General features: G+C 40.1%; 1 protein-coding gene across 1 annotated transcript in view; it reads left to right on the forward strand.

Moving 5' to 3' along the window:
- Positions 1–264: 264 nt before the first annotated feature.
- SULF1 (sulfatase 1) overlaps positions 265–20,726 on the forward strand; it is a 178,575-nt gene continuing 158,113 nt past the window's right edge. Inside the window, exon 1 of the mRNA XM_047842721.1 lies at positions 265–563. The gene's annotated coding sequence lies outside the window, so the exon portion shown is untranslated. The remainder of the gene's footprint in view (positions 564–20,726) is intronic.

Raw genomic sequence — 20,726 nt, forward strand, 5'->3', positions numbered from 1 at the left:
GTGGTGGTGCGTGCGGGGAGGGTGCCTCACTGAGAAGATTGCCCTCGCTAGGTTGGCCAGGAAAAGGTTTTTAGTGTTTCAGTGCATCCCCGGGAGGGTCCCAGTCATTCCCGGGGGAGCACAAGGAGTTGTGAAAAGTAACGCACAACTGGCCACCAGAATAATTCATTCCCTCCACCTTCTCTTTAGCACCTCCCACTCCTCCCCTCTTTATAGCCGTCCTTTCTCTCTGAAATCTCAGGTTACTTGACTGGGAGTTCTCAGACCTCCAGTTTCAGTCCTGCCCTCAGCCTCCAGTCGGTGAGAGACACCCAGTCCCAGCAATTGGATTGGGCAGCCCGTCTTGACACACCACCGTGCTGAGTGCTTGAGGACGTGTTTCACCAGATGGTTGGGGTTAGTGTGTGTCATCACATTCGAGTGGGGATTAGGAGCAGGGAGGCTGTCTTGCTGGAGCTGTGTGGTCTTCTCCAAGTGAGAGTTGCGGGCAAGAGAGCTACTTTGCCTTTGGAAGCAGAGGAGGAATTCATTTGCTGCAGCCACAAGAAAGGCAGTTTTTTCAGGTAAAGTAAAAGACATTGAATGCTTCTCTCCCTCCCTCCCTCCCTCCCTCCCTCTCTCTCTCTCTCTCTCTCTCCCTCTCTCTCTGAACATAGTTTTGAATGGAATGCTAGCACAGCACACTTGTCAAAGCCAGTTGTTGCTCTCCTATCAATGCTGCTATTGTACGGTGGACAGATAACAGTGAGGAGCTGGGTGCTTGGCTGTCTTTATAGAGCGAACACTCCCCATGCCTTGCTCTTGAAGGTGTAGCTGAGAAAACGCCTTCTGGAGCGGTATTCGTACTCTCTAATGCCCTCCTTACCTACCCGAAGCGGGAGCTACGGATTGTTCATAAAGGACGCGTCAGGCCGAGAGAGCATTTATTTTAGCTTTCAGAATTAAAATTCACTTTCGAACTGTTGCATTTTACGCCTCACTTTATAAAGCTCCCCGTAAGAGTCTATTACTGAGTTGCCGGCAGAGGTGGAAATGCTTCCTTGCCCGATTTTTAAAACGTGCATTATGTCTGATTTATGACGGACCCAAGTGTTTTTAACACAATTTGGCGACTGAAAACTCCTTGAGAGAAGAGGCTGCCCTCTGAGCAGCTGATAGATCGGCTTTAAAACAGAAATGCTCAGAGCTGGAAGAAAAGCAGAAAAGGAGGAAGTAGGAAAATGCTCTTTAAACGGAGTTTATCCCTCTTGCAGCTGCAGGGAAGCAGATGGAGGGAATTCATTTGCAGATCTGTTTGTGAAAGTTTTACAAGTCATTGAAAACTAAAGTAGCATCTCTGTGATGGATCATTAAAGTCACGACATTTATAGGTTTCAAACAGGCTATCTGAAGTGTTAATTAAATGGAAATAGATTTTCTGGCTGGGTTATAAACAAACATTGAAAAAAAAAGGCTTTAATTATAAATTAGTCACTGGAAATGAATGGTCATCCGGTGCCGGAGCAACAGAAAATGAGTTGCCATCATCTATGTGAGTAGCTATTAATGGGACCAGTCTGCCAAAAGCACCCACCAAAATTAAGTTGAGCCGAATGTAACAATGGGGTTTATACACTACGTTTAGTGTGTGGCATAAAAAAGGCCTTTCAAACTGACGCCTTATTTTTACAGGGATCAAAAAATAAAATTTTCATTTTTAAAATTTTTGGCCGAGCTAGGGGAGTCAATGAGTTACTTCTTCTGCACTCTAACAGACTTGCCCTCCTATGTTCATGTCCGTATACCTGTGGTGCTCAAGAGTTCTTGTGTCTACCGGACCCTCACATTTGGTAGAGAAACCCAACACTGTCCTTACCCTCTGCAGGTGAGAAATCTGATGAATAATACTGTATATAAGCTATTCTGAAATGGGAGCTGTTTAATAGGCTGAACAGCAGGATTTATGGTTAGTGCTTTGTGATTTTTGTACTCATTCAACTGCCTAAAGATGCTTGTAAAATTATGTTTCAGGTTGCATTATACATTTTTTTTTGCAGCCAGTTGATATTATTTCATCTTCTTTTTTAAAAGTTCTGATTAAAACAACGCTTCAGCATGGTGTGTAGTTGTTATTCACAGTGTTCTCTGGTCTCAAAGCCCTTCAGTGCGAAATTATCCTCATAAATAAGCAGGCAGCTATGACGACTGAGTATTATCCGGTTCCCAATATTACATAACCCAAATAGGACTAAGTTCATAAGCTGAAGTCTTCTGGAATTCCAGTCATTCCACTTTGGCTTTACAATGGAACCGGGGCTTAGAAAAATAAAGACAGAAAGGCAAACTGATATCTGGGGTTGTGTTAGGATTAGGACTACGCGCACGGCATGTAGCAGGTATCGTGCTGACCACCAATGCCATTTTTCACTCTCACGGAAGTATTTCAGAAGAAAGTAAAGTTTCTGCTCACAGGATGGAGATGAGTGTGATGGCATCTAACAAAGGCAAGTTTCATTTAGCCATGGAGCCCCACAAGCATATGTCGCTAATGTCGCAGACTGACCACCAGGCTGCCTGCCCAGGACTTTGACAATATGGAAGAAACCCGCCCCCCCCCCAAAAGCCCATTGCAGGCAGGATTAGGCGGGATGGAAGCAAAAAAGGGAATGTTGAGAAATAATAAATTCACACCTTGAGAAGGCAAAGTGGTGTGTCCATCCCCCCAACAAGGCTAAAGTACGATGAAGTTACTTAGCACAGCTAAGAGGCTCTGCTTAGAAGACAGTGCCCACGGGGCAAACCCAGTTGCTTGTCAAAATCTAAATCTACGGTTCCAGATGGTAAACATTCAGAGACATATTTATGGTGACTTCTACATACCTCCGTTTGACATTTGGTTTCTTCCTGACAGCACTTGCGCCGGTAACACACATGAAGTTCCCATCAGTATTGCAACAGCTGTAAAAGTGTTTGAGCACCAAGGCTGTCCCTCCCGGTGAAGGGGAACAGATTTTGGGGGGGGGGGCCGGGGGGGTGCAGATCTCCACTGGCACTATTGATGCATCCTGCTATCTAGGCACGCAGTCAGGTGACGAATCTCAGAGGCGAAAAGCCATCTGAAAGCTTGATTCAGTAAGTTGCAAAATCCATTTTTATGGTCGAGTGGAAAACTAACATACATCAATCCAAATATTCACTGAGCTCATGCTAAGTTGTGAGTGGGAACCTTCATCAAAGAACTAAAAGGGCTCCTCTCTGTTCACTTCTAAGGAAATTTATGTGACTGCGGGCAGATTGTTGTGGTCATTTCCATTGTAATAGTTAATAGTAGAGACAAGTGTCAAGAGTGACACTTTGCATTTCCTTTCCTAATTATATATCCATATGGGAATGCATAGGGGCTTGCTTCCTTTGTATTTTAGACTTAAAATGGTTTACACATTACGAATCTATAAAGCAAGTTTTGTGACACTGAGTATTAAGCTTTTCCACCCATTGCCATGTGGTTGAGGCCAACCAGTGGGTCAGGTCAGGACATCTGGTTCTTTTTTCCCTGTACAATATTTTTGTGTAGAGAGTGTGGAGTATGTTTAAGGGGATTAAAATGTTTAAGGCGCTGACTCTAAATAGATTATTATTTTTATCACCATTATTGACTTTGAGGGAAAAGAAGCCCATGTATGAAATTAATTCTATGGTCATATGGTAAATTTACCTTTACTTTAGGTTAGATCCCTGGCAGGGGGAGGCGTTTGAAAGAAGATATTTTTGGAAAAAGTTTGTCCTGAAATGTGTTTCCTATTTAAAATATTTTCAATTCTATCTCAATATGCTAGGAAGGAGGGGAATTAGCCTGTTGGGTTTTTTTTTTCTCTCTAATAGCCCCCTCACCCCCGTAGCTAATCTGTCGTCAAATTCTGTGAGTCCTTCCTTTAAAACATCTCCCACATCTGGCCCACAGCCACCGCTCCAGTACAATGATTGCATCACACACATGGATCGTTACAACAGCCTCTTATCTGGTCCGCCTGCCTCCATTTCCCTCTTCCATCCACCGGTCCAGACTGAGCTTCCTAAAACTCTGCTTCCATCAAAGCATTTCTGAGCTGAGAACTACTACATGGACCCTCATTACTCACAGAATGAAGTTCACATGACATGCTGGCCATCTGTTCCTTGGTCCCAACTTTCTGACAGCGTCTTCCACCAAATCCTTACAGAAGTACAAGCCAAACCTCCTTTTCCCTGCAGCCCAAGTGGCCAGTTCAACTCACCCCCCAGCCCCCAACACCAACCCCATCCCCACCCCCCATCCCTGCTTCCTGGTCTCTTCTCTTACCGCAACCACTCTACTTTGCTAGCTTGTCTGCAAAATGAGGGTCTGCCCTCACGGGCACTGTTCCTTCGGGTTCTATGTTTGTGAGACTGTGTAGAACACACATCATCTCTCTAACTTCATCCTTCAAAACTGTCAGCTTAAGTCCCATCTCTTCCAAGAAGCCTCCACTGATTACCACATCTCCCAGGGATGTTTTCCTTCCCTTGAAGCTGACCATTCGTTATGTATGGGTTGCACTTAGCACAACCGCCTTGATTTTATCTTGTTTTCTATTTTGCCATTTTTCTCTTGACTCCTCAGGAAGGGGGAGGTCTCCTAAGACAGGGACTGGCTTGATCTACCTGTATTTCCCACGGAAGACACTAATAGTTGTGTGTTGACTAGTTCACAGGGACATTCAAACATCCAAGTCACTTTTCTCTCTGGTTACCCCACTTTAGAGCTGTTTGCCAGCTCTAAGAGTCTTCTCCCCCCGTGAGAGAGAAGAAAAACAAAATGATGACACTTGAGTGGTTGTATTTTGGGGTAGCTTAGAACAAATTCCACATAAACAGAATGCAAAATTATTGCCCCAAATGAAGTTTGAGTATTACAATGACAAATCTCCATCTATTTCAGCTTTCTGTAACTATGGTAGGAATTACATCTATTAGCTGCCCCTCATGGTATAAAATTTCAACTATGATTTTGAAAGCGGGAGAGTACAGTCTTCAGTTCAGGTGGACTTGTGTTCTAATCCAGGGACCATCGCTCAGTAGCTGAGTGGCCTTGGACGGTGACTTGCCTTTCAGCCCCCTCCTCTGTAAAACAGAGTCAGAAGTACTTACCTTGAGGATGTTGTGGAGAAAACACACAAAGCGCTGGCTTGGCGCATGTGCAATAAATGGGAGAGAAAGGAGGTTGATAGGTGCGTACACAGATATAGATCCAGGATGCGTGAATGTGTTCATCTCAGTTATGTTAGTCATTGATTTTATGTATTTACGGTGTGTCTGTAGGTAGCCTTTTCTGCCACCAAAAGCAGGGGGGGAAGGGGAAGAAAGATCAAGAGAGTAAGACTCTCACCGAAAGCAGGGGCGGGGAGAGGTGGGGAGAGATGGAGAGGGCAAGGAGAGGGAGACAGAGGGAGGGCAGAGGAAGTAGGAGAGGGAGACGGAGGGGTGGCTGCTTTTGGCATGGAGCAACTGAGTTAATGGATCTGTGGGGACAATGGTGACAGTTGAATACACTTTGCAGGGAGGAGCAGAGTCCTGGGTCCTGCATTAAAGGATAATAAAGAGCAGGCACTGGGCTGCAGCGCTGGGGGAACAAAGGGTCCGAGCGGTGGACCCCAGCAGGGAGTGGAATTCACCAAAGGGTCATGTGCTCCTCTTCCTTCCTTCTGGCCCACTATTTAGAAAGAAATAATAACTTGGCAAAACATTGTAGGAGTCAGGTCAAGCTTCCAGAAGTAATTGGTAAAGCGAGATACCATTTAGACAAAACCAGGGGCTTGGACCTTTGCTGTCCTTCACCTCCAAAGCAAATTTAACAAAACGCTGGAAGCAATCAGCCTGAGCTCGGTTCTCTTCCCAAACTGCACCCACCATCAAACATCGAGCCTACTCTCTGTGTCCTTTCCCCAGAAGGGCAGCTCACTGAGATATTGTCTAACAAAGCACTGAATGCCACCTCCCAAACATATCTGTGGACACTGGTCATTCAATTTCAGTTTTCAGGATCTTGGGATACATCAAAGGATATTCTTTCCAAGCCTGATCATCTGGTGTGCACCTGCCCCAGGCCAGGGAGAGGAAAGAAACTCCTCTAGCATAAAGGCCAAGGAGGCCTTTCTGGAGATCCCTCCCTGTCCCCGGTAAACACGTGCATAGAACTTTCATTAACAGTTATGTTGCCTGACTTCGTCTCGGCTGCTTCAGTTAAACTAGCTCCCTCTGCCCCCAAAGTATATGATCTTTGTACTACTGCACAACAATGTGTTAAACCTTGTTAATTTAAAAAAAAAAAATGGAGGTCTCTACTTCACCTTCAAAGGTAGGACTTTTTCTTATACTCTGATTTTCTTTATAACCACAGAGCTACAAATCTGTGAGACATATTTCTTCATGTTTTAAAATGTGAATCCCAGGGACTGGGACATGTCACCACTTAACTGTAGTGGGTGAGACTGATGTTAAATTGCTAGGCTGAAGAAATGAACAGACACACTGTGATTCTGAATAAAAAAAAAAAAAACAAAGAAAAGAAAAGAAAAAAGAAAATTCATTGTAGGACGTAAAGTGTCCCAAAATTAATCTCCACATTTTGTGTGACACTAATCAAATTTTCACACAAGGTTAGATGGCTGGTGGTGGGAACAGAGTTCAGGAACCGGCAAGAGCCCGGATGACTCTGCTTAAAAGTAAAATATGGATTCTAACGTTCATCTGGGTAGTAAACACATGAGCAAGCCTCGACATTTTTGTAAGAGGAAGAGTACCATTAGTCAGACGGGGACTTGTTTTCTCACATATCCGAGTACGTTATAAAACTACCGTCATTGACTTTTCTGTTCGTGAGCTACTGGCTCTGACATAGATTTTTACCTACCTTCACATATTTTTGCTTCTGTTGTGTTCTCCTCAGTTTTAATCTATTTGTTGTCATTGGCATTGCCCAGATCTTTAGTTCGGCTACAGATTGCTGTTTCTAGATACTAGTTCTGTTGCTACAATGAACTGAAACCCTGACTAGTTTTTTTATGACTTGTGTTACAGTTCTCCCCATCTGCGAATAAAGCTAATACTCTATGAACTTTTTCACTTCATAAAAAACCCAAGTTTGTCTCAAGAACTCAAGAAAATCCCTCTGAATCCATTCCCTTGATGAAAGAAGCCCGAAACATACCAGCCTAAGAGCTGTCCCAGTTTTCTGAGCAATATACTAGAACACTCCTAATAAACAAAATAGAGATCTGAATTACAGAGAGTTTTGTCTATTGTCCAATTTTGTGGTTTGTCGTTGTAGCTCACGTTATGTTGGTATAACACCTGCTATAGTAATTTAAAATAAAACTGAAAGTTAGACTCTTCTAAGATATCAGCTATACCAGAGTCATGGTGAGAAAAGATTAACTGCATGCCAAGTGTGCATTTATTAAATTAATTTAGAAGCATGCACCTGTGGATATTATCTTCAAACTCATATCTAATATGGCTTAGCACCAAAATCACCTTTCTATAATGTAACATGTCCTCTGAATAGACTTCCTGCCAGTTTAAAGCTTCCCCCTTAACCTTCACCTGCCAATAATCAATCTTCCCCTGAATAGAAGTTCTGAGTAAACAGATGTGCTTGGCATTGCATCCAGATATTCTTGAAACTTCAGCTTTTTAACTTTCATGTATAAGAAGTGCATCCCAGCAAAGAGGCCCCTGCAAATCATGTGATTCTTTTTTCCTCTTGAAAGCTTCATGCTGCTAAGAAAAAGAAGTGTTCTGAATATAGCAGATGAATAAAAGCGTAGGTGATGTAATATTTGTTATTTGAGACACCTAAAGTCTCCACATGTGTTATCACCATCTTTTTCGTATATAATATCTATACTTAGTAAAAGAGATTTGGGGGATATACTCAATGTCAAACAGCTTAAACTACTTTTTAGCCGTTGAGTTGATGCCCTAAGGAATGGCCACAATGTGCCTTCTAAATAGAATCTAAATAGAGCCAAAAGGAACAGACTTAAGAAAGCTCCATCGATTTGTTAATTTGTCTATTCTGTATGTATTTGAGAGCTTCCTGTGCATTTCTGTCCCAACGTGGAGAGGAATGCAAAATAATAAAGGACACCATCCTTGCCCTGAAGGAATATCTAATTTAGCTGTGAGGGGAGACATGCACACAGCAACTGTTTAATAGTAATGCAAAGAATGTGGTGATTAAATACCCCTTGTTAAGGTCTAATACAATAAAAAGGACATCAACAGAGCCCCCTATTGGAGGAATGGGAACCTTAGCTGGGCAAGACTTTGCTCCAGATCATAAGCAGATGAATCAGAGCAGTGAATCTTCTCTATCTTTTACAAACTGTGTGGGGCCTATTGACCCTCTCTTTCATTCAGTTTCCTTTTCTATAAAATGGAGATATGGTTACCACAAAGGGTTGTTATAAAGGTTAAGTGAGATAATGAAAGTAAGATGCTTAACACAGGGCTTTACCACAGTAAGCGTTCCCAGGGCTGTATCTTTCCAAGATGGTGGAAAGCTCCTCTTCAGCAAGGACTTGGACTTAAGCCAGGTATGTCATTTTCAAATCAAGACACAGCATTTTGAATCAGAGCATTTGTATAGATGCGCTTTGGGAATACAATGAAGGAGGGCACTAGACAAAGAGGAGAAGGAAGAAGGGAAGGGAGAGAGGGAGAAAAGAGGAGTGATAGAGGGAAAGAAGAGAGAAGAAGAGTAGAGTGTGGTCCTCTGATGCCTCTACTCTCTGTCTTCTGTATTAAGCATGTCACGTCAGAGCTACATTAAGCTAGCTTCTAGATGTGTCACAACATCTCAAGTATACAAGTTGAACTTTATAGTTAAAATGTACCTTAGGAAGTTTAAGCAATAGGCTTTTCAAGAATGGAGGGAGTGAGAAAGAGAAAGAGAGAAGAGAGACAACAAGACAATTGGAACAAGACAAAGACCAAAGGTCAAAACAAACAAAAAAAATGTTGCCCAGTCCCAGTGACGATGTTGAGAATGAAGAAAGGATGGGTGTAGGAAACATTATGAAGAGATAAAATAACAGCATCAACAACTTGGTGATTGGTCAAATAGAGGACAAGTGACAAAGGTGACACTGATGTATCAAAGCCAGGGAACAGGGGAATGGTGACACCACATAAGAAAATGGGGGTGCTGGAAGTAGAATTTCCATTTTGCACACTCTAAATTTCCAAAGTAACAATGGTCGTTGTGGAATAAATGTTTCTCTGTTATCTGTAAACTGATAACTATGCCTGGGATAACTTTATAATACTTTATAATTTAAACATGAAATCAAATTTCCTGATCATCAATGATACATAAGATGGAATGCACAACTGTGATTTTTCTTAATAACATATTCCTCCTTGGATCAAAAGGATCTTCTGTCAGGTTAAGAAAATGGTTGGCCAAATAACAAGTCTAGTGTTCTTAAACTCTGGGGACGTAATAAATTTTCAAGTCAGAATAACAAACTACCTCTACAGAATACCTATAATTCTCTTCTTCCAACTAAGAAAATGCTGATGGAGAGGGACATATAATTAAAAGGGAATCTAGAGGCAAGAAGAAATGAAATATTTGAGTTGCTTCTGTCCATAAACCTTTAAATTCCACCGTAGAAGAGTTGGACAACCTCTTCGCAGAATGTATGAATGACTTATTTTACAAACGGTATAGACACTCCCTTCTTCATTCACCGTAAAGACAAATCATTCTTAATTTTAAGGTTTGGGATAGGTTTCCCCATCCCCTGCTTTTCTTTCTATCCCCTCTTCCTTTGCCCTTTTATTTTATTTGTTTCAGCCACATACGTCGTAATAAGATCCTCTTCAAAATAATAAGAGTTTTAGTCACTTCTTTGTACTAAATCAGGGCATAGTTTCCAGGATTAGGTGTAATTTTATTAGAAATAGAAAACTGTATTTTCCATTTCAAACTCTGGCACTAGATGTTGGGGGGCAGCATGATTGAAAGAATACACTACTTGAGTCAGCAAGATTTAGAATTAAAATGTAGTCTTATTACTAGAAATAAGTGGGAATAGCATTGACCTGTGGAGACGTGACAGCATTTCGGTTCCTCAAAAGAGACTTGGGTGCTATTCAAGTTTTTAATGAAGACTTTGGCCTGTTTTATTTTACTCAACTGAATTTTCTGAACCATGTTCCCTGGTTCCTATGGGAGAAATGCCAGCCTAAGTAACAGCACCTGTAATCCATTTCTCATTCACGGTTGCCATGCATGATGGTCTAATTGGTATGAGCCAGTTTATATTTGAAAGCTATTAATGGCTAATGATTTAATTGGTACTTCATGAGACATCCCGTTTAATGAACCAAGGGGAAAAGATATAATACACAAGCGCCACAGTTAGATCAATAAACGTCATCTGCCGCAAGCACAAAAGTTGGGCTTAGCTGCCAAGCTTAATACCAGGTCAGATCTCTTCATCTGGTACCCCCTTAGGTCAATGGGCTAGTGTTGTTGCTTGGAGATTGGGGTATGGAACATGAGCTGCTATTCCTAAACTTAATTTCAGACCATCTAAATCCCGACTTCAATTCAGGATTCTACTCCTACATGTTCAACTTCCAGACCTGCCTCAGAGAGACAAAGACATATTGAATAGAGAGGTGTGGTCCTTGTGTAAAAAAAAAAAAAAAAAAAAAAAAAAAAAAAAAAAAAAAAAGATTAAGTGGAGAGGAAGCCAGGAAAATGTCAATGTAGTCAAAATATATTCGGTCAGAGTCACTTTTTTAACACAAAAATTAAGACAAAAAACAGAGAGAAATACCCTGTATTGTGCTTCACGTATAGCAATTGTTATTTTCAATAGCCATTTTGTTTCTCACTGTTGATCTACCATTCTGATCAACCACGACGGTAGTCTCAGAAGTGGAATTGGAGGTGTTCCTACAATTGTTTTTTCCGTTGTTATAACCCCTGTGGAAGCTTAGAATACACCACTCGGCTGCCTCATTGGTTCAGGTAAATCATATTTCATGCTGAGCAAGTAATGAATTCAAATGTTGCTAACAATGAAATAAAATTTGCTGAATAATGGCAGTAGTATTATAGTTAGGAAAAAGAGTCAGGGTGGTTCAGTGGAAAAAAACATTGGACGTCTGGGTTCTAGAGCTTGGCTACCACTAGCCATGTGATGTTGAGCACATCAGTTAGCCCTTAGGGAGCATGCTGCCCACCACCTCTTTGCCTTTATTTTGCCCTCCCCCCACCCCACCTAGATTACATTATTCTCGGCTACTGGCAAACTCTGCTCTTCCTTAAAACAGGCCTGAATAAATAAAACAGACTTCTTAAAATTAGAAGGTGTGGTGGGGGAAAAGGGGAAGGACTTTAATTCAATTCTGCATCACCTTATGCTTCTAAATCGAGCTCTGTTCTTTGTCTCTTTCTTATTCCTACTCAACTTACATACCACTGTTAAACCGACCTCCCTTTCGCGCGGTTCACCATGTCAGCTCTTACCCTAAAACAGCCATCTCTCAACTTTCTACAGCGCCCAGTCTAAATAAAATATCAGCATCCGAGGACCTGCATAATCTTTCCCACTAGAACCACCCCACTTTCCACATAAGCTTTCTGCTCTTCGTGAAGCCGGTGCAGCAGCTAATTTACATCACTTACTTCCACTGCTAAGCATTTGCTCCTACTGTTTTCCAGGCTGACAGTGTCCTCTCATCATGCTTCTGAACTTCCAGATTTCACCCATCCTTGAAGAAAAATCAACCCCCTTCCCTCCATGGAACTTTCTTTCCCTAACTATTCCAGTGATAGGCCTATTACTTCTCATAGGTGCTCTGGAACCACTTAAAATCTTGTCATGTAATATTAGCTCTTAATTAGGTACAATTTTGCATTTATTGTTACTCTTCATAGATTTTTTAAGGACAATTGGGATAGAAAATTGCATTTTGGTTACTGAGAAATTTTAGCAAACTAATCAGCAACAAATCCACAGCTCCGCCAGGCAATTCTCTATCTTAGGTGCTGGTTCTCTGGCTTAAATGTTTTTCCATCTTCTGCCCACATCACTTTCCAGGGCTGCGTTTGAGCCAGCTGGATTCCATCCAGAAACAGATTCAAATAGACAATAGGCCAACTCGAATTCCCATCTTCCTTGATTAGTTGTGAAATTGTATAGCTGGGTGACACTCACATGCCAGCCACTCAGGATTCTATGTTATCAATTAAATTCTGTTGAGAGTTGAACTGAGGAGTTTGTGACAATTCTGTTTTTAAGGACCTGTAAAATTATGGCTAGACAAGCATTTCAGAGATAGTGACAGATATGTAGACTTGTGCCACCTGAATGAATATATCCACTATCCACTGCATAGCATAAATTAAAATGCCCTATAAACTCCATAGTAAATCATACTGCTTCTCTCTCTCTCCCTCTCTCTCTCTCTCTCTCTCTCTCTCTAATTTTACAGTAGGATTTGATTGTAAAAATTCTTTGGCTAAGGAGTTTTCTCAGTTGTAGGACAATTAGCCAGTCAGATGACAGGCTTTAACTTACACAAAAGAAAAAGGAAATTAACACACATTCTGTCAAACCTACCGGATCTTTGTTCTTGTAGTTTTAAAAAATAATTTAGAATCAGGGACAGATTTTCCAGGAAAGATATATAAAACACTATAGAAACCCAGAAGGTTAGAGGTATACCTTAGAGATCATCTAAGTAAAATCCTTCATTTTACATCTGAGGAAACTGAGGCCTGGTGGGTATTCAGAGACCCGCCTAAAGTCACAAATGTCATTCTTACCAGAGAAACTTCTACAAGCTAGGCTTCATCAAGAAGTGCATGTCAGTGAAATTCTACCAGGACCAAAGGGAGTTCATAGGTCTATTGTACATTAGGATCTAACAAAAATGTGAAGGTATGAGCCCAGTTTTGTTTGTGACCATGGACCCTCTTGCTGAATGCTATGATGAATAATCAGGTACTGTCGAGAATTCTTGGGACTGGAACAAATACCAGAAAAAGCATTTATTGGATATATTCCTTGCAGAAAATCCATTCTAACAAAAATACCCAAGCACTGTTGCTACGGATGATCTGAACATTATGTGGTGTTAGTATAGAGAACTTTCTTTGTAGAGGCATGTTCTAACCTACACTAAAAGGATCCTACCCAAATGATGATGACAGTAGTAATCATTATCCCTTCAAAACATCGTTTCTTAAGCTAAATCATCGGAATTTGAAATATTTGGGTATGCAAACATTTCTGCACCCCATAAAGCTGAATCTGAGAGAAGACAAGCCCGAGTCTAAAGAGTTAGTAAGTGGAGTAATCAGTGTTAGAAGTCGTGTCTTCTAACTCCTTTTTCACTGCTCTGTGCTTCAAGCGATTCAAGAAACATCACATTTTCTCAATATTGGGGAAAACTGTAGCATTAGAACAGTTGAGCTTTTCCTCAGAAACGTCACCTCATTGAGAAATAAACATTTGAAATTCTTACTCAGGTACTGCAATTTTCCCAAGAGAAGCCTAAAAGCAATATTCTTCATAGCTTAATAAATTACACAAGTGTATATACCATTATATATCTGTATAATTTATGTTGAAAACTGACTTATTTATAAAGGAAGTGAAATCAATCATTATTGGATTATAAATGTATTTCTTAGTCATTAACTTACATTTTTTGTGTTGTATTATAAAGAATAACAATTTAATAATTCAAAATAAAAGATGAATTTAGAATGCTTAAGTGTGGCTTTGACTTTTTGAAAAATAGTTTTGTTCCTAAAACGTGTTCTAGATTTCCTTTTTTTGTTGTTGTTTTAAGTATCTAAAGGAAGCCATTATGATTTTTAGGGCAATGAAAGAAATATGTGACCGGAAAAGCAGTATTTTTATAAATATTTTCAAGTTATTGGTCGTATTTCACTCCACTGGAGAATGTGATTGCAAATCTGGTTGGAATTATAAAGAAATTGAACTTACCAGTGTTACAACTTCTGATGAAAGGAAGAATTCTGCAGAGAATGCAAAGATAATGTGGCAGAATAATTACCTGTTTGTCACATAGCTAAACCGTATTATTACAGCAAATGCCGAAAAGGGATTCTATGAAAGATTATTTCTTTGGTTCATGCGAACACTTAGTTTCATACTATTTTCGACTAAGCCTATACATTGAACTCTTCTGTAAAACATGCTTTCCTTTTTCCTATTTGTATTTCAGCTGTTGTCCATAATGAAAATAAAGCAGGTCATGTTCACTACTTAAAGGGAGGACCAGAAGAAATAAAGCTGAGCTCTTATTAAACTCTTAGAGCTCTATGGTCCTGCCATTGAGCAGCAAATGCCCTTGAGTTTCTGTGACCTTTTCTCAAACATGCTCATAATCTCTACCAAAAATACCACACAAAATGGCAAACTGTTAAAGTAAAAAACAGCGTAAAGATTCAAGTCTTTGCAGGAGGAATAGAATTCCAAAGTTATGTTGCAAAGTGTGAGAGCATCTTTGTTGTTTCTCTCACACATCACAGAGACTCTTGAGTTAGCTCTAGTCTTCATCTTGTTCCAGACATGTGCAATGGACTTTCTTAGTTTGTACTCTACTGCACTTACAACTTGTGAGTCCTCTGAAGTTTTATGTAATTGGATTGTTCCCAGTATAGGAAATGCACATCCTTTGATTTTATATAACAATGTATACCTTTCCAAAGTGCTTTCTTTTTTTTTTAAGTTTATTTATTTATCTGGAGAGAGAGAGAGAGAGACAGAGAGAGAGAGAGAGAGAGAGAGAGAGAGAACAGAAGTGGGAGAGGGGCAGACAGAGAGGGAGAGAGAATCCCAAGCAGTTTCCACGTTCACAGTGCAGCCCAACGCAGGGCTCTACCTCACAAACCATGACATTATGACCTGAGCCAAAGTCAGATGTTTAACTGACTGAGCCACCCAAGTGCCCCGAAAGTGCTTTCAATTGTTTATTTGATTTCGGCAACCCTGTGGAGCATGTCACACAGCTAAGCATCTGTGCCCCTTTTAAAGAATAAGAAACAGAGCCACATTCTTAGGCAATATATACTGAAAAATATTTAGGGGTATAAGACCATGATGTTTTCAAATTACTCTCATCAAGTTCAAGGAAAAAAAATATATATATATATAATATATGCATATATATTTCAGTGGGGAGCAGAGATAGCAAGTGAACAATTGATAAAGGAATTGGGGCCAATTGTTAACAATAGATGAATCTGAGTAAATTATCTTGCTACTTTTCTACAAGGTAGCTCAATTCTCCAAGCCTCAGTGGGTTTGTTTGTTTGTTTGTTTTTTGGTAATTATTTTCAATTTTTTTTACAAATTTTTATTTACAAAAATTTTTAAAATACAGGAACACAGAGGAGTTAAATAATTCACATACACAAATAGAGCTGATCAGAGGCACAGTGGAGAATGCGATCCAGGTCTTCTACTTCTCCACACCTCCCACAAACCTATAATTTATTTCTATATAAATTGAAAAGTAATTTCCACTTAAAGTATTTAGAAACCACGACCACACCTTTCTCCAATCAATTACCAGTAATCAGTACCATAGCCCAGGACAACTTATTATTATATTTATTACCCATTACAAATCATTTTGACAATTCTACTTTATTTGGTCCTCATAACTCCTTGGATGAAGTTGATAACACAGGCTGTATTGAACCCATTTCACAGATTAAGAAACAGGCTATTAAGGTAATATATCATTCTTATTCATAGCTACTAAATGGCAGAGTCATATTCTACAGTCAGATACTCAAGTCCTCAAATTCCAGAACCACTACTCTTTCCATTATATCCTCTTGACATTGCAATGCTTTTTCATACCCTAATGACCATATATCTAAAACTTCTTGGGCTCATGTTGTATTTAGCAATAGAAAAAACAAACAAACAAACAAACAAAAACCTTCTCTTAAAGAACAAAACAAAATGACTGAAAAAGATGCCTATGTTTTATTTACTAATATAATGTATAATAACAGGTAAGACTTCTTAAGTACCTACCTTCCATGTACAAGTAAGTGCTTTATATACATTATCGAATTTAGTCTTTTTCAACAACTCTATGACCTGGAGTCTGCATCATGCAAACAACGAAATGGGATCTGAGAGCTTGACTAAGTTAACTGATATGGTTGACCTACAGGGATCAAATCAGCATCTGGAGTACTCCAGATCCCCTATCATTAATTAAATTGTCCTTATTCCACATTCCCATTTTTTTCTTTAAGCTCAGTTGACATTTTAAACCAATTTCTTTATCATATGTCAGTAATTTCTTTAATTCTGTAAGTGACAGAATTCTTTCCAAGAACATAGTTTGTATGGAAAAGCAAATGTATGAAAAAGCAGGTACCACATCTCATTCACATCAGCAGCAGCCCCCAACACACATTACGCATTGAATAAATGTTTGTTAAATGAATGAATGATGTTTGGAGTTCTCTAAAAAGCTTTTAAGATGTCATGATCTAAATAGTTAAAACACAAGACCTAAAAATTAAATTGGTTCAATTCACCAAACCTGGCTTCACAGCGAAGCACACCTTTCACAGCCAGAAAAAAAGAAATAATAACAGAAAACAAATTTCGCTTTTTTAAAAAGCCTTCCCCTAGAAAGTTGAAGTGCTTTGTCGATAATCTGACAGATATGGCTTTTGACCGTCTGGATAACCTCTTGGATTACCATCTCTTGTCTATATGACAAAAAGAGATGCCCAGTCTCACGACTAATTGGACTTTATGAGTTTTTCTCTTTGCTATAACCAGCTGGGGAAAAAAGAGGTGAACCCAGCTGGCTTTCTAAGGTGCCCTGAAAGGTGCCCACTGAGCAGTGACACAAGAAGAAACCAGGAGGAGAAAAGAGGAGTTCAAGACAGGTGGTGGGATATACGACACACATTTTTCCCTTTCTTCTTCCAACCCACGCTTTGAGCCATCCCTTTTGTGATTTCTTCCCACTCCAAAGGTTTTGGTAATACTCATCTGTATACATTATTCCTCAAATAAGAACGGTTAGCTGAGCTGAGAAGACCACATTCACCTTCCTCCTTCCTCTATTAGTAATACGACCCCTGTCCTGGCCCTGCACCCTAGCAGAGCACACGGACACCTTAAGTGCACAACTTAACCTTACTGCAGTGTAAGGAAATTTCAGGGTAAAAACTGCATTCGTGGAAGTCAGTCACATATCAGGTCTCAGGTTATTTAACTTGGCATGAGTTTAAAGCATAAAGCAATTCCTTTCGGGAACTGCCCATTATCACTCCCTTTGCTGTCCATCATCCTTGCCTCAGGCTCTGGCTCTTAGCCTCTCGTTCTTCTTACTAATGCACCTGCCAGCCCCAGACATGGGTACTTGCAGATTCTGCAGAACGAGACTTTTTCCTGTCTCGGTCTCCAGACATCGTCTAACCAGCATCTCCCAAAGAGTGCAAACTCTGCACTAGCTGTGTCCAGGGCTCTGTCTCACAAAGCTCTTGCTTTTTCTTCCATTTTCTCAGCCCAATCTGCACCCCTGCGCTTTGCCCCAGCTCCTCTCTCTGGCATATATGTTTTTTGCATACGCAATTTATTCCTCCGCTTGTTCACAAAAAGACTGGAGGGGATAATCTGAATTTGGCACATGCTGAATTTCTTGGATGATGTTCCCTCTGTTCATATTTTCTATGTCTCTCTAACCCACTGTTTTCTAGCAAAAGCTTTCTTAGGATTTCTAACATAAACCCGAACTCCCTGAGTTTACCTAATCCCCTGAATAACTGTTTGTCCCCCAGGCTGAAGTCACAACAATAACATTCATGTTATTATTAATGATTATCAAGCACTGCCTTTTTTGAGAGAACCTTATTATTTTCCTTTACATAATTAAATATTCATATTTAAACACGGAAACTTAAGCAACTGTTTATAGGGTCACCCTTTCACTAATGCTTACTGAAAGAAGGAATATATTTTTTACTCGCCCAGGGCAAATAATACTGAACTCATGCTTAGGACACAAACTCCCTAAAAGACTGTTAGAAAAGGGAGGAGGAGAGCCTGGGTGGCTCAGTTGCTTACGCATCGACTCTTGGTTTCAGCTCCAGTCATGATCTCTTGGTTCATGGGTTTGAGCCCTGCATTGGGCTCTGTGCCAACAGCATGGAGCCTGCTTGGGATTCTCTCTTTCTCCCTCTCTCTCTCTCTGCCCCTCCCCCTCTCATGCTCACTCTCGTTCTCTCCCAAAATAAACTTTTAAAAAAAGAAAAAGGAGGAGAAACTGAACGATAACCGAGTACTTAGCACATGACAGACGCTGCTATTCACATTCAGACTTTGTTATTCCTATATTAGTGATTCTAGTTGTAAGCAAAGAGCTAGATGAAAATATTACACACCTGTAGAGCTAGGAATTGGACCCAAGTCTCCAAAAATCAATTCTGTCTCTCAAAAGAAAGTTCCATATAAATGCTAAACAGTAAAACCGGGTCATTAATTACGTGAAAGCAGTTTACATTTTTCTGCAATTTACACCTTTTTTCTTCCCCCAGACTAATTCAATCTCAAATGCTGGTAAAGTGCTTCTTCCCGCAACTTACTAGTTTTTTTTGTTTTTTTTGGTAAAAAGCTAGATGAAGTTTCACTGTGAAGCTGGCGAGGAAGAGAAGACCGAGCTTCCAATAAAAACTTGCTAACTGGTGCGGCACACTGTGCGTATCAAAGTGGAACAAGTCCTACAGAATACAGACTGGTCTGCACACTGTTTGCTATGGGCTGGCCGAAGTGCTCATCTCTTAGCCTCATCCCCTGGGCTCACCCCCAAGCCAGCCTTGACAGGGTGGAAACAACCCCCCAGGAAAGCACGACTGCTGATTTGGAATCTAGGGCACCACAACACACACACGCCGCTCGGTGTTTTCTGTAAGGCATTATTGCCGTTCCTAATAAGCAAGACACATACATGCTTACTTAATGTGTTTTCCTTTGATTTACATGTCCTGGCTCCTTAAATCATTTCCAGAAGTCCTGAGGAAATGTGACATAAATGTGTTATCTTTTCCTCCAACAGAATGTCAGATCACTTCTTGAAAGATCCTTTCCAAATGCTTTAGTTCAAACCGGTTTTAACAAACTTGAATATATACACCATAATTAGGAAGCCAATTTATTCAGTTAATTTGCATCAGTCTAAATAATTTTTCCTGACAGATGACTTCCGTTCTAAGTACCAAGTACTTTTTAATCCTAGTCAGGTTATTGCTAAGGATAAATGATTTCACATTTCTCATAAAGATGCCAGTCATTAAGAATATTAACGCAAATTCCTTCCCCTTGAATAGAAATGAGCTGTTATGTTAGCAATGTTGCTGCGTCAGCTTTTCTATTGTCAAATACAACAAATGATGAGAAAATCAATTTACTCTTTAGAATTAGTCAAGTGAGGAATCCTTTGAAGTGGGGGTGCCGGGTTTTGCCTGGGTTCTATAATCACATAAAAGCGGGTACTGTATATATGTTGGTAAAATGTTGTGAAATTTAATGAGGACTATTTGCCGCCGTAGACCTTCCAGACAGAATCTATCTCTGAAAAAGAACTCCCCGCTCCTAAGATAGAGGTTTGATGAGCAGCAGATGTGGGTTAAATGAACCCTTGTTCAACTGAACCGAGAATATATTCTGATCTGTACGAGGCACAGGCCAGAAAAGGGGGCGTGATGATATAGCACAGCCTCAGCGTTGAGGTTGGCTGTGGAGTTCGAATATATTTATTTACTCCATAAAGTGTCTCTTGTAAGGCAGAATGCAAATGAGCTCTTCGTTAATACATCCTAATAGTCAGAGGATGCCATACATGACGCTCAGGGAACAATTTACAGTTTTACTTTGTAGTCAAAGAATGTGTGGAGGAAAGAAAGTCAATGGGTAGCCATAACCTTTCCAGTGATCTATGCCCTGGCAATGATTTGCAAGTTCCACAATTTTTGTTTCTCCACCCATAAAGGGAAGATTAGATCGTTGCTCAAGAATGACAAGCATTTAATATTTGGAAATGACTGTGAAATAATGAAGTGCCTGGATTCTATAGAAATGCCGAGGAGAAAAGAAGATTAATTTCAAACCAAAATCTAGTACAAACACGACCTTCCTATTGTAAATCTCATGAATAGGAAAAGAAATTACATCTAAAGCTTTGTTTCTAGGGCTCAGAATTTGGAAATATATTAATATTGGAATGTTTCAAATGGAGGGAAAAAAGAGCTGTTTATTATAATCTCTTCGGCTGTGGAGATGGGAAAAATTCTTTCTGCTACATTTTACAGAAAGAATGCAGTTAGTAGAGATTTAAATGACAGGAATGGAAGGGTCATCCTTTTTATTCTTTTGCCTTCAGGCAGGGCTAAAGTTAAGTCCTCTCAGGAAAGAGAACAATGCTGTTACTCCCAAAAATCTCCAGGTGAGAACGATAAAAATTAAAAAGAGCAGACAGGAAAGCTCTGGGGCCTGGAAATTAATAAAGGTCAGTTCTGGCTGACATAATTTCAGTTAAAACTCATTTCTATTTGCAAATAGCCTGACACTTAGCAAAACTCCAAAGGATGTGATATTTGGCATTAGTTCTCTGCAAAATTCCATTTAGTATCAGTA

Source organism: Prionailurus viverrinus, chromosome F2 (genome assembly GCF_022837055.1).
Source record: "Prionailurus viverrinus isolate Anna chromosome F2, UM_Priviv_1.0, whole genome shotgun sequence".
NCBI classification, from domain to species: domain Eukaryota; kingdom Metazoa; phylum Chordata; class Mammalia; order Carnivora; family Felidae; genus Prionailurus; species Prionailurus viverrinus.